Source organism: Oncorhynchus nerka, linkage group LG3 (genome assembly GCF_034236695.1).
Source record: "Oncorhynchus nerka isolate Pitt River linkage group LG3, Oner_Uvic_2.0, whole genome shotgun sequence".
NCBI classification, from domain to species: domain Eukaryota; kingdom Metazoa; phylum Chordata; class Actinopteri; order Salmoniformes; family Salmonidae; genus Oncorhynchus; species Oncorhynchus nerka.
In genome coordinates, this window is record NC_088398.1 from 33,520,243 (window position 1) to 33,535,216 (window position 14,974).

Genomic DNA, 14,974 nt, shown 5'->3' on the forward strand with positions numbered 1-14,974 from the left:
GTATCATGGGGTGTCCTCTCCATTTTGTCCTTGAGCAGCACCGTATCGTGGCTGTACCTCGGCTGTAGAGGAGAAACTTTGCTGCACGCTTAGTTACGCTTCAATCTCAGCCTGAACCCATCTGGAACAGGACCCTGACTGCTGCTAAACAGGCCTGTGAGAGCTTGAAGAATACACAGTGAGCATTTCATTGTTAGTCTACACCAGTTGTTTACGAAGCATGTGACAAATACAATTTGATTTGACATACATACACAGGCAGGCTGGAAGACAGACACACACAGGCAGGCACACATAAATAATTCACTGCACGTGTACTGTTTTTTTCTTTCCATCGCAAACACACAATAAAACCATGCTATTACGCAATAATATTGTAATAATTCAGCTGCCAAATTCTAATGTACAATCATTCAAACCAGAAAATATGACAGCATTCAAATCGGATCTATTCCATATCTAATTTCTCCAAAACCTCAAAAAGAGCATAATTTTCTCTGAACCAACCAATTCTTTCCAAGTCCTAATACTCCCCAACCAGTCAAACAAAAAATGCTAAAAGACCAAAAACACCACATTTTTGCCCCTGTATGTCTGTACTTCACAACATTGACCTAATTTAAAATACACTCTAATCGAGAGCGATTTACAGGAGCAATTATGGATAAGTGTCTTGCTCAAGGTTTTTCACCTATAGCTACTTGGGGATTCGAAACAGCAACCTTTTGATTACTGGCAAAACGCTCTAACCGCTAGGCTACCCGCCGCCCAACTACCAAGGAGTTAAACCCATTCTGACACAATCCACAATTCTCATAAGTCTAGGAGCTAACGCACGGCGCTCTGCGCTGCCATAACCCTGTGTACATTGGCGGATCAAACTTGTAGCAGAGAGAAGAGAAGAGTTAGTGCTAGCAGGCAGGCAGTTAGCGCTAGGCTAGCAGAATGGAGCCCAGTAAAAAATAAAATAATAAATAGACCCCCATCTGCCCCTCTCATTCAGGTTAACCCCTGAGAAACAGTGTCTGCCTTTTATGTTTCACTTAAGAGAGTAGTTTGATGATGATATGTTAATTGTTTTTTACAATATATTTTCATTGAGGTATTTATTTATGTGAGGGTATTTGAATTCAAAAACTTGAGAAAAATCAAATGCTACTTTTGCTGTTTACAGAAAATAATTTGTCGGAAGTTCCACAGAGGGATCATGAGTGCGTGTGTGTGTGGACATAAGGATTCTGCATGCACAGTTCCTTTAGGGCTGGCTATGTTGGATAAACATCCTAAAGAGGAGTCCTTGCTCCCATGCCTGAGGGGCGAGTATGTGTCTGAATTGTGTGTTTTTCACGTTCAGAGATAGCACTGCAGGGATATATCCTTCCTGTTTGGCCCTGTCCGTGGGTGTCCTCGGATGGGGCCACAGTGTCTCCTGACCCCTCCTGTCTCAGCCTCCAGTATTTATGCTGCAGTAGTTTATGTGCAGTAGTTTATGTGTCGGGGGGCTAGGGTCAGTTTGTTATATCTGGAGTACTTCTCCTGTCCTATTCGGTGTCCTGTGTGAATTTAAGTGTGCTCTCTCTAATTCTCTTTCTTTCTCTCTCTCGGAGGACCATGCCTCAGGACTACCTGACATGATGACTCCTTGCTGTCCCCAGTCCACCTGGCCGTGCTGCTGCTCCAGTTTCAACTGTTCTGCCTTATTATTATTCGACCTTGCTGGTCATTTATGAACATTTGAACATCTTGGCCATGTTCTGTTATAATCTCCACCCGGCACAGCCAGAAGAGGACTGGCCACCCCACATAGCCTGGTTCCTCTCTAGGTTTCTTCCTAGGTTTTGGCCTTTCTAGGGAGTTTTTCCTAGCCACCGTGCTTCTACACCTGCATTGCTTGCTGTTTGGGGTTTTAGGCTGGGTTTCTGTACAGCACTTTTAGATATCAGCTGATTTACGAAGGGCTATATAAATACATTTGATTTGATTTGATTCAGTTATCTTCTAAGAAAATATTCCCCCTTACCTCCTCGGCCACCGGTTTCAAGTTTATTTTTGTTACATGCACAAGTACATTGAAATGCCTTTCTTGCAAGCTCTTTCCTAACAATGCAGTAATCAATATCAGTAGTACTGAGTAAAGTAGAACAAAACACATGAGAAATAGAAAAAAGAACACGCAAAAGTAGGTAAGCATCAGCGTCAGTGCCAAAAACACATTTACAATGGGCAGGGACGCTGGAATGGTAAGGGTAGATATGTACAGGGGTAAGGTGACTAGGCATCAGGATATAAGATAAACAGAGTAGTAGCAGCATATATGATGATTGTATATGTGTGTGTACGTGTGTATAGAGTCAGTATGAATGTGTGTGTGTGTGAGCAAATGAAGTGTATGCGTGAGTATGTGTGTTGGAGTGTGAGTGTGCAGAGAGTCAGTGCAAAAAAACAATACAATAAAAGATACATTCAGATAGTCCTGTAACCTTTTTTGTTAGCTATTTAGCAGTCTTACGGCTTCGGGATAGAAGCTGTTCAGGAGTCTGTAGATGTTAGACTTGTTGCTCCGGTACCGCTTCACGAGTGGAAGCAGATAGAACAGTCTATGGCTTGGGTGGCTGAAGTCTAACAATTCTCTGGGCTATTCTTTCACACCACCTGATATAGAGGTCCTGGATGGCAGGGAGCTTGGCCCAAGTGATGTACTGGGCTGTCCGTACCTCCCTCTGTAGCGTCATGCGATCGAGGGGGGTGCAGTTGCCATACCAAGCAGTGATGCAGCCGGTTAAGACACTCTCAACTGTATAACTTTTTGAAGGATTTGAGGGCTGTTGTGTTTCTTCACAGCTGTGTGCGTGGACCATTTTAAGTCCTTGGTTATTTGGACACCGAGGAACTTTAAGCTCTCGTCCTGCTCCACTCACTAAAGTGGACCTAATATGGATGGGCGAGCGTACACCCCTCCATTTTCTGTAGTCCACAATCAGCTCCTTGGTCTTACTGACATTGAGGGAGAGGTTGTTGTCCTGGCACCATACTGCCAGGTCATTGACTTGTAGGCTGTCTCATTGTCGCCGGTGATCAGGCCTACCACCGTCGTGTCATCAGCAAACTTGAAGATGATGATACTAGAGTTGTGTGGCCACACAGTCGTGGGTGAACAGAGAGTACAGGAGGGGACTAAGCACACATCCTTGTGGGTCCCCCGTGTTGAGGGGTCAGCGTGGTGGAGGTGATATTGCCTACCCTCATCACTTGGGGTCAGATCACTTAGTTTCAGCGGGAGATGTTCAGTTCCAGGGTTCCATTCTTGGTGATGAGCTTGGAGGGGACTATGCTGAGCTGTAGTCAATAAACAGCATTCTCATGTAAGTATTTATCTTATCTAGGTGGGTGAAGGCAGTGTGGAGTGTAATTGAGATTGCGTTGTCTATGGATCTGTTGGGGCGGTATGCAAATTTAAGTGGGTCTAGAGTGTCTGGGATGATGGAGTTAATGTGTCCCATAACCAGCCTTTCAAAGCACTTCATGATTACATATATGAGTGCTACAGGGCAGTAGTCAGTGTGGTAGGTAGCCTTAGAGTTCTTGGGAACAGGAATGATGTGGGTCAGCTTGTGGAGATTACAGACTGGGACAAGGAGAGATAGAGAATTACCGTGAATATGCCTGCCAGCTGTTCTGTGCATGCTCCGAGAACGCGGCCTGGAATACCGTCCGGATCCGTGGCCTTACGAGTGTTGACCTGATTAAAAACCTTACTCATGTCGGCCTCACAGAGTGAGATAACCCAGTCCTCTGGGTCAGTGGGGGGCCCTCATGCACAGCTCGGTGTTGTTTTTGTTGAAGCATGCCGGGTTAAGAATGTGTATGTACTCTGTAATATGAACTTTCAATTATCTTACAGTTTCTAACATAATAATATCCACATGGACACTAAAGTAACTAGAAAACGAATCTGGTTTCACAAGAAATTCTACCCGACATACAGTGGGGCAAAAAAGTATTTAGTCAACCACCAATTGTGCACGTTCTCCCACTTAAAAAGATGAGAGAGGCCTGTAATTTTTATCATAGGTACACTTCAACTATGACAGACAAAATGAGAAAAACAATCCAGAAAATCACATTGTAGGATTTTTAATGAATTTATTTGCAAATTATGGTGGAAAATAAGTATTTGGTCACCTACAAACAAGCAAGATTTCTGGCTCTCACAGACCTGTAACTTCTTCTTTAAGAGGCTCCTCTGTCCTCCACTCGTTACCTGTATTAATGACACCTGTTTGAACTTGTTATCAGTATAAAAGACACCTGTCCACAACCTCAAACAGTCACACTCCAAACTCCACTGTGGCCAAGACCAAAGAGCTGTCAAAGGACACCAGAAACAAAATTGTAGACCTGCACCAGGCTGGGAAGACTGAATCTGCAATAGGTAAGCAGCTTGGTTTGAAGAAATCAACTGTGGGAGCAATTATTAGGAAATGGAAGACATACAAGACCACTGATAATCTCCCTCGATCTGGGGCTCCACGCAAGATCGAGGGGACCTAGTGAATGACCTGCAGAGAGCTGGGACCAAAGTAACAAAGCCTACCATCAGTAACACACTACGCCGCCAGGGACTCAAATCCTGCAGTGCCAGACGCGTCCCCCTGCTTAAGCCAGTACATGTCCAGGCCCGTCTGAAGTTTACTAGAGAGCATTTGGATGATCCAGAAGAAGATTGGGTGAATGTCATATGGTCAGATGAAACCAAAATAGAACTTTTTGGTAAAACCTCAACTTGTCGTGTTTGGAGGACAAAGAATGCTGAGTTGCATCCAAAGAACACAATACCTACTGTGAAGCATGGGGTGGAAACATCATGCTTTGGGGCTGTTTTTCTGCAAAGGGACCAGGACGACTGATCCATGTAAAGGAAAGAATGAATGGGGCCATGTATCATGAGATTTTGAGTGAAAACCTCCTTCCATCAGCAAGGGCATTGAAGATGACACGTGGCTGGGTCTTTCAGCATGACAATGATCCCAAACACACCACCACAACGAAGGAGTCGCTTCGTAAGAAGCATTTCAAGGTCCTGGAGTGGCCTAGCCAGTCTCCAGATCTCAACCCCATAGAAAATCTTTGGAGGGAGTTGAAAGTCCGTGTTGCCCAGCAACAGCCCCAAAACATCACTGCTCTAGAGGAGATCTGCATGGAGGAATGGGCCAAAATTCCAGCAACAGTGTGTGAAAACCTTGTGAAGACTTACAGAAAACGTTTGACCTCTGTCATTGCCAACAAAGGGTATATAACAAAGTATTGAGATAAACTTTTGTTATTGACCAAATACTTATTTTCCACCATAATTTGCAAAAAAATTCATTAAAAATCCTACAATGTGATTTTCTGGATTTTTTCCCCTCATTTTGTCTGTCATAGTTGAAGTGTACCTATGATGAAAATTACAGGCCTCTCTCATCTTTTTAAGTGGGAGAACTTGCACAATTGGTGGCTGACTAAATACTTTTTTGCCCCACTGTACATGTTCTTTCCCGTATGAGGGTGAAGAAGGATCTTAGGTTGCTTCCTGTGAGCAACAGCTGCACATTTCTTTGTTTATTCAAATGTACATTTTGAAGCTCTTGCGGAAAATAGTAGAATATGTATGTAAAAATTTATGTAAATAGTGAAAAAACAAAGAAGCAGTACTGCAATGTGACATCATCTATAAATATGGGTTTTTGTCAAGTGTTCCCAAAGGCTGAGGAAGGCTGCCGACAAAACGTGTCAGTCTGTTCTGACCTCTGCTGCTAAAAAAATATATTAAAACTTAAAGAATATTTCAGTGAGTGCAGGTTTTTTCTTTCTTCAGCCATATGCCTTTTGAACCTTACACACAAATACTTTTTGTTACTACAAATTTGAGCTGAGCACGCCAATTTCTCTTTCCCCTCGTTACCACCCATTCTGGCACTGCCAGGGTTAAAGATAAGAAATGTTTGTGTGTGTGTCTAATGAAGGGAGAGTGACAGAGCACACTGACTGACAGGGTAACTCAGGTCCCTTCACTTACACCCCATTGGCTCTCCCAAAACGCATTAGTCATGCCCTCCAGCCAATCCCAGGCTGCCATGTGGTGCTGGCCCCCCATTGGAGGATTGCTATTTAGCAAAGTGCTCTCAGGCGAATGATGGGCAGGGTCCCTGGGATGCCAGTGAAATACCATTTGAAAAAAGCACTGAATTTCCACTGAGATTCGGGTAAATGCTTTCTCTCTTTGCATGTTCTGCTGGTTTTTCCAGTTAAAGGAGAATTTCACAGATGGGAGGTGGCAAAAATCCGAAAATCTTTAGTATTAGCACAGAAAAGGCCACCATTTTATGGTAAGACAGTGGGCGGGGAAACAAAAAGACTACACAGCCACAAAATGGACTTGCTACAAAAATCATATGGACAAGCTACAAAAATCATGTACTCCGGAAAATATAGCTGAAGAGCCTATGCCATCATATCAGGAAAATAATGTTGCTCCAATTCTAAATCCTTCTAAAATCACTGAAAAGAACAAAAAGAACACGCCACATTATGGTATCAGCAGCATGTCCATCCTAATGGTCAATTACTGAGACCGGCAGTCTTTTGTATGACAATAACCGTCTGACAAAATGTAATGACTGCCACAGCCCTAGTCAGTACTGGTCAGTAGTTATGTGGTTGTGGTTAGTAGCTGTGGTCAGTAATTGTGTGGTTTTGGTAAGTAGTTGTGTGGTTCAGCAATTGTGTGGTTGTGGTCAGCAGTTGTGTGGTTGAGGTCATAGTTTTGTAGTTGTGGTCAGCAGTTATGTGGTTCAATAGTTATGTGGTAAGTAGTTGTGTGGTTGTGGTCAGTAGTTGTGGTCAGTACTGTTCAGTAGCTGTGGTTGTGGTCAGTAGTTGTGGTCAGTAGATGTGTGGTCAGTAGTTTTGTGGGTGTGGTCAGTAGTTGTGGTCAGTAGCTGTGTGGTTGTGGTCAGTTACTTCCGGTCACAACTTCCAGACTTGTCTCCGTGCTGCTGTTTGTTGGTACTTTGTTGCTACCTGACAACTTTACCGGAGCTAATTTACCAACATCATAAGTTTTCTTTTCCTCGCTCAACTTATTTCATTCAACTTTTTCACCCGGACACTTTATCTGGACATGGTTCTACAGGACATCCACCAGCCGAAGCGAAGTAGTAACATTAAGCCATCTAATTGCAGTCGCTGTACTCATAATAGACAGGAAAACTATCGCCTTGTGGTGAGGATAGCCATGCTGCAAGCCCAGCTTCAGACGCAATCGTTAGGCAAGGACAATTTAAGTGTAGGAAAGGATGAAACAGCATCAGTGCCGCCTATAAGTACAGATAGCAGTATAAATCACCTCAAACAGTCCCCGCAGCCGGACAATTTTCTCAAGGCTTCTGGAAGGAAATGCTGTTGGAATGCTCAACTGGTGTCGCTCATTCAGCCGAAATAAACTTTCAACAGGTTATCCCCATTAAGCAACGAGTTGGAGTCAGAGGCCGATCCATCTCTCCTCCACCCGTTACGGGGTCTGAGATGCCGAAGCCTCCCACCATTAGCGCTGACAAATTGAAAACCCTAGTCATTGGCGACTCCATTACCCGCAGTATTAGATATAAAAATAATAATCCAGCGATCATACACTGTTTACCAGGGGGCAGGGCTACCAACGTAAAGGCTAATCTGAAGACAGTGCTGGCTAAGGCTAAAACTGGCGAGTGTAGAGAGGATAGGGATATTGTTATCCACTTCGGCACCAACGATGTTGGAATGAAACAGTCAGAGGTCACCAAGTATAACATAGCTTCAGCATGTAAACTAGCTAGAAAGATGTGTTGGCATCAAGTAATTGCCTCTGGCCTCCTCCCAGTTAGGGGGAGTGATGAGCTCAAAAGCAGTCTCACAACTCAATCGATGGTTGATAATGTTTTTCTGCCCCTCTCAAAAGATAGAATTTGTAGATAATTGTCCCTCTTTCTGAGACTCACCCACAAACAGGACCAAGCCTGGCCAGCTGAGGAGTGAAGAACTCCACCCAAGCTGGAGGAGTGCTCTCATCTTATCTATCAACATAAACAGGGCTCTAACTCCTCTAGCTCCACAATGAGATAGGGTGCAGGCCAGGCAGCAGGCTGTCAGCCAGCCTGCCAGCGTAGTGGAGTCTGCTACTAGCATAGTCAGTGTAGTCAGCTCAACTATCCCCATTGAGACTGTCCAACATGTCTCCGGACCTTCTCACTGCCACAGGCATACCTGGACCTAGTTTTGTCCCGTGGAATAAATATAGTGGATATAATTTTTTTCCCACATAATCCTGGATTATCGGACTACAGTTTTATTATGTTTGCAAATGCAACAAATGATCTGTTTAGACACAAACCTAGAATCATCCAAAGCCATGCTACAAATTCTCGGACAACCCAAAGATTCCTAGATGCCCTTCCAGACTCCCTCCACCTTCCCAACGATGTCGGAGTACAAAAATCGGTTAACCACCTAACTGAGGAACTAAATTGAACCTTGTGTAATAATCTTGATGCAGTCACACCCCTAAAATCAAAATACGTTTGTCACAAGAAACTAGCTCCATGGTATACAGAAAATACCCGCGCCCTGAAACAAGCTTCCAGAACATTGGAACGTAAAATGGCACTCCACCAAACTGGAAGTCTTCCGATTAGCTTGGTAAGACAGTACCATGCAATATAGAAGATGTCTCACTGCTGCTCGATCATCCTATTGTTCAAACTTAATTGAGGAGAATAAGAACAATCCAACATTTATTTTTGATACTGTCGCAAAGCTAACTAAAAAGCAGCATTCCCCAAGAGAAGATGGCTTTCACTTCAGCAGTGATAAATTGATGAACTTCTTTGACGAAAATATCATGATCATTAGAAAGAAAATTACAGGCTCCTCTTTGAATCTGCATATTTCTCCAAAGCTCAGTTGTCCTGAGTCTGCACAACACTGCCAGGACCTAGGATCAAGGGAGACCGACACGTTTTTAAAATCCTATATCCCTTGACACATTCATGAATATTGTCATGGCCTCTAAACCTTCGAGCTGCATACTGGACCGTATTCCAACTAAACTACTGAAAGAGCTGCTTCCTATGCTTGGCTCTCCTTTGTTGAACATAATAAACGGCTCCTTATCCACGGAATGTGTACCAAACTCACTTAAAGTGGCAGTAATAAAGCCTCTCTTGAAAAAGCCAAACCTTGATCCAGAAAATTAAAAAATAAATAAATGAATATTGACCTATGTTGAATCTCCCATACCTCTCAAATGTTTTTTGAGGCAGCAACTAACTGCCTTCCTGAAGACAAACAATGTATACAAAAACACTTCTGTCTGGTTTTAGACCCAATCATAGCATTGAGACTGCACTCCTGAAGGTGGTAAATTACCTTTTAATGGTGTCAGACCAAGGCTCTGTATCTGTCCCCGTGCTCCTAGACCTTAGTGCCACTTTTACCACCACATTCTTTTGGAGAGATTGGAAACACTAATTGGTCTACACGGACAAGTTCTGGCCTGGTTTAGATCTTATCTGTCGGAAAGATCTCATCTCTGTGGATGGTTTGTCCTCTAACAAATCAGTAAGTTTCGGTGTTCCTCAAGGTTCCGTTTTAGGACCACTATTGTTTTCATTATATATTTGACCTCTTGGTGATGTCATTCGGAGCACACTGTCAACCTTTTGTCTAGACTACTGCAATGCTCCACTTTCCGGCTACCTGGATAAATCACTAAATAAAATTCAGTTAGTGCTAAACACGGCTGCTTGAATCTTGACTAGAACCAACATTTTTTATCAAATTACTCCATTACTAGTCTCTCTACACTGGCTTCCTGTTAGGCTAGGACTGATTTCAAGGTTTTTACTGCTAACCTGCAAAGCATTACATGGTCTTGGCCCTTCCTATCTCTCCGATTTGGTCTTGCCGGGCATACCTACATGTACGCTACAGTCACGAGATGCAGGCCTCCTTATTGTCCATAGAATTTCATTGCAAACAGCTGGAGTCAGGGCTTTCTCCTATAGAGCTCCATTTTAATGGAATCGACTGCCTATCCATGTGAGAGACGCAGACTCGGTCTTGACCTTTACATATTTATTGAAGACTCATCTCTTCAGTAGGTCCTATGATTGAGTGTAGTCTGGCCCAGGAGTGTGAAGGTGAACGGAAAGGCACTGGAGTGACAAACCGCCCTTGTGGTCTCTGCCTGGTCGGTTCCCCTCTCTCCACTGGGATTCTCTGCCTTCTGACCCTATTACGGGGGCTGAGTAACTGGCTTACTAGTGTTCTTCCATGCTGTCCCTAGGAGTGGTATGTCACTTGAGTGGGTTGAGTCCCTGACGTGATCTTCCAGGCCGGGTTGGCGCCCGGCAGATTTTAGGCCACCTTCCCATGTCCATACTAGCATACCACAGAGTATATGCCCAAAACATAGCTTTATAGTAAGTGGTATGGTAGTGTGGCTATTGTAGCACAGTTTTTGTGTAGCATCTTTGTGGGCTATAATCAGCCTCGTCTCAGGGTAGTAAGTTGGTGATTTGCGGATATCCCACTAGTGGTGTGGGGGCTGTGCTTTGGCAAAGTGGGTGGGGTTATATCCTGCCTGGTTGGCCCTGTCCGGGTACCTCGTCGGATGGGGCCATAGTGTCTTCCGACCCCTCCTGTCTCAGCCTCCAGTATCTATGATGCAATAGTTTCTGTGTCAGGAGTCTACAGTCAGTCTGTTTTATCTAGTGTAAGTCTTATCTGGTGTCCTACGTATGTGTGAATTTAGGATACTCCCTCTAATTCTCTCTCTCCCCCTCTCCCTCACATCCCGGAGGACCTGAGCCCTGGGACCATGCCTCAGGACTACCTGGCATGATGACTCCTTGCTGTCCTCAGTCCACCTGGTCATGCTGCTGCTCCAGTTTCAACTGATCTGCCTGCAGCTATGGAACCCTGACCAGTTCACTGGACATGCTTCCTTGTCCTGGACCTGCTGTTTTGGACTCTCTCTCTACCTCACCTGTTGTCTCGAACTCTGAATGCTCAGCTATAAAAAGCCAAATTACATTTACTCCTGAGGTACTCCACTGTTGCACCCTCAACAATGATTGATTATTATTATTATTTTCTGACCCTGCTGGTCATCTGTGAACGTTTGAACATCTTGGCCATGTACTGTTATAATCTGCGCCCGGCACAGCCAGAAGAGGACTGGCCACCCCTCAGAGCCTGGTTCCTCTCTAGGTTCCGGCCTTTCGAGTGAGTTTTTCCTAGCCACAGTGCTTCTACATCTGCATTGCTTGCTGTTTGCTGATTTAGGCTGGGTTTCTGTATAGCACTTTGACATCGGCTGATGTAAAAAGGGCTTCATAAATACATTTGGTTGATTGATTGATTGAGTAGTGATTTGGTTGTGGTTGTGGTCAGTACTTGTGGGCAGTATTTTGTTGATCAGTAGGTGTGTGGTCAGTCGTTTTGTGGTTGTGGTCAAGTCTGTGCGGTTCAGAAGTTGTGTGGTCAGTAGTTGTGTGGTTGTCAGTAGCTGTGTGGTTGTGGTCATTAGTTGTTTGGTTGTGGTCAGTCATTGTGGTCAGTAGCTGTGTGCCTGTGGTCAGTACTTGTGTGATTGTGGTCAGTAGATATGCTCAGTACTGGTCAGTCGTTTGTGACTGTGGTCAGTAGCTGTGTGGTTGCGGTCAGGATGAATCAACATTGTAGTTACTCCACAATACTACCCTAATTGACAGAGTGAAAAGAAGGAAGTCTGTACAGAATAAAAATATTCCAACACATGCATCCTGTTTCCAACAAGACACTAAAGTAATACTCCAAGAAATGTAGCAAAGCAATTCACTTTTTGTCCTGAATACAAAGTGTTGTGTTTCGGGCAAATCCAAAACAATACATTACTGAATACCACTCTCCATATTTGCAAGCATAGTGTTGGATGCACCATGTTATGGGTATGCTTGTAATCAGGGTTGGGGAGAAACAGATTATATGTAATCTGTTACATATAAGGGATTACAAAAAACGGTATCTGTAAATCCTTTACGGTAACAGAAAAAAAAATTGTAATCAGATTACAGATAATTTTGAAAAACTAGATGCTTACTTAGAGGATTACTTTTAAATTCAGAAAGGAGGTTTGCAAAAAATAATCTTTGACACCTCTGTTTTCTCAATGACATTCAAAATCAGTATTGAAAAAAGGTGCACGTTTAAGTTTGTTCCACTTGAGCGAGTCTGACCACAAGTCAGAGACTATGATGACACACCAAATGAGTTTGATGGATTGCGGGAAAAGAGAAGGAATAGGCTTTTGTGGGCTACAGTACAAGCTATGTCTTCCAATGGTACGACTGCTGTTGGCATCCAAAGATAATCCAACTTGAATAAACGCTTGGAGGTAAAGATGACAGCAGTGGTGTAGTCTACTGCGATACAGATATCACTTACAAGTCAAACGTTTGGACACACCTACTTATTCATGGGTTTTTCTTTATTTTTACTATTTCTACATTATAGAATAATAGTGAAGACATCAACACAATTAAATAACATATACAATCATGTAGAAACCAAAAAAGTGATTTATATTTTAGATTCTTCAAAGTGGACACCCTTTGCCTTGATGACAGCTTTGCACACTCTTGGCATTCTCTCAACCAGCTTCAACTGGAATGCTTTTCCAACAATCTTGAAGGAGTTCCCACATATGCTGAGCACTTGTTGGCCGCTTTGCCTTCACGCCGTGGTCCAACTCATCCCAAACCATCTCAATTGGGTTGAGGTCGTGTGATTGTAGAGGCCAGGTCATCTGATGCAGCACTCCATCACTATCCTTCTTAGCCATTACACAGCCTGGAGGTGTGTTGGGTCATTGTGCTGTTGAAAAACAAATGATCATTCCACTAAACACAAACAAGATGGGATGGCGTATCGCTACAGAATGCAGTGGTAGCCATGCTGGTTAAGTGTGCCTTGAATCCTAAATAAATTACTGACAGTGTCACCAGAAAAGCACCCCCACACCATCACACATGCGGAGATCATCCATTCACCTACTCTGCGTCTCACAAAGACACGGCGGTTGGAACCAAAAATCTCAATCTCAAGTGAAAAGTGTTATGAAATGTAATTTCATGTAATATTTTTAATTATAAGAGTAGCTGCTTCCTTGGCAGCAGCTACTCTTCCTGGGGTCCAGCAACATCAAGGCAGTTATATACAAACAAATGATTACATAACACTTTACACAACACATTAAGTGTGTGCTCTCAGGCCACTACTCTACTACCACATATCTACAAAATCCATGTTTGTGTGTGTGTATAGTGCGTGTTAGCATGTCTGTGCCTGTGTGTGTCTTTTCACAGTCCCTGCTGTTCCATAAGGTGTATTTTTACATGTTTTTTTATCTGATTCTACTGCTTGCATCAGTTACACCAAGTGTTGCCCCGTTGGAAAATATAAACAATACATTTCTATTTTCCAACGAGGCAACGAGGTGAGTTTCTCTCTCGCCTGAGTAGCCTCGTTTCACTGCCAAAAATAAAATATACCATCTTGTGTTCAGCGAAATAACAACACAATGTAAAAAAAAAATTAAATGTAATTTTACCTTTATTTAACTAGGCAAGTCAGTTAAGAACAAATTCTTATTTTCAATGACGGCTTAGGAACAGTGGGTTAACTGCCTGTTCAGGGGCAGAACGACAGATTTGTACCTTGTCGGCTCGGGGATTTGAACTTCCAACCTTTCGGTTACTAGTACAATGATCTAACCACTAGGCTACCCTGCCGCCCCAATACAGGTAGCCTAGTCAAATAATTAACATCCAATTACATTAACCGTTACCCTCCCTCGGGAAACCTTCACTCTTACTGAGTCACACGATGTGGAATAGAGTTCCATGTAGCCATGGCTCTATGTAGTAGTGGCGAATCCCATAGTCTGTTCTGGATTGTGAATAGACCTCTGGTGGCATGTCTTGTGGGGTTCTGTATGCATGAGTTTCTAAGCTGTGTGCTAGTAGTTTAAACAGACAGATCAGTGCATTCAGCATGTCAATACTTCTTACAAAAATAAGTATTGATGACGTAAAACTCTGCTCTACTTTGTGCCATGACAGATTATGATTAATGTCAGCTCTCAGTGTACATTTAAGGGCCAGCTGTGCTGCCCTGTTCTGAGCCAATTGTCATTTTCTTAAGTTCCTCTTAAGAGGGTCTTAGTCCAGGTGCAACAAAACTAGTGCCTGTGGGACCTGCCTTGTTGATAGTGTTAAGAAAGCAGAGAAGTGCTTAATTATGGACAGACTTCTCCCCATCTTAGCTACTGTTGAATCAACATGTTTTGACCATGACATGTTACAATCCAGGGTTACTCCAATGATTTAAGAGCTTGGAAAATTCCAGAAAAGTATGTCATGACTTTAGAAGATTCTGATAGGCTAATTGAAATCATTTAAGTCAATCTGAGGTGTACCTGTGGATGTATTTCAAGGCCTACCTTCAAACTCAGTGCCTCTTTGGTTGACATCATGGAAAAATCCAAATAAATCAGCCAAGGCCTCAAAAAAAATATTGTAGACCTCCACAAGTCTGGTTCATCCTTGGGAGCAATTTCTAAATGCCGGAAGGTACTATGTTCATTTTTACAAACAATAGTATGCAAGTATAAACACCATGGGACCAAGCAGCCGTCATACCGCTCAGGAAGGAGACGCGTTCTGTCTCCTAGAGGTGAACATACTTTAGTGCGAAAAGTGCAAATCAATCACAGAACAACAGCAAAGTACCTTGTGAAGATGGTGGAGGAAACAGGTACAAAAGTATCTATATCCACAGTAAAACGAATGAAATGTCCTCTGGTCTGATGAAAAATAAATAGAATTGTTTGGCCATAATGACCATTGTTATATTT

General features: G+C 43.2%; 1 protein-coding gene across 1 annotated transcript in view; it reads right to left on the minus strand.

The window, feature by feature from the left end:
• The window catches only part of clybl (citrate lyase beta like), a 202,877-nt gene that overhangs the window by 5,083 nt on the left and 182,820 nt on the right, over positions 1 to 14,974 (minus strand). The gene's annotated exons all lie outside the window — the stretch shown is intronic.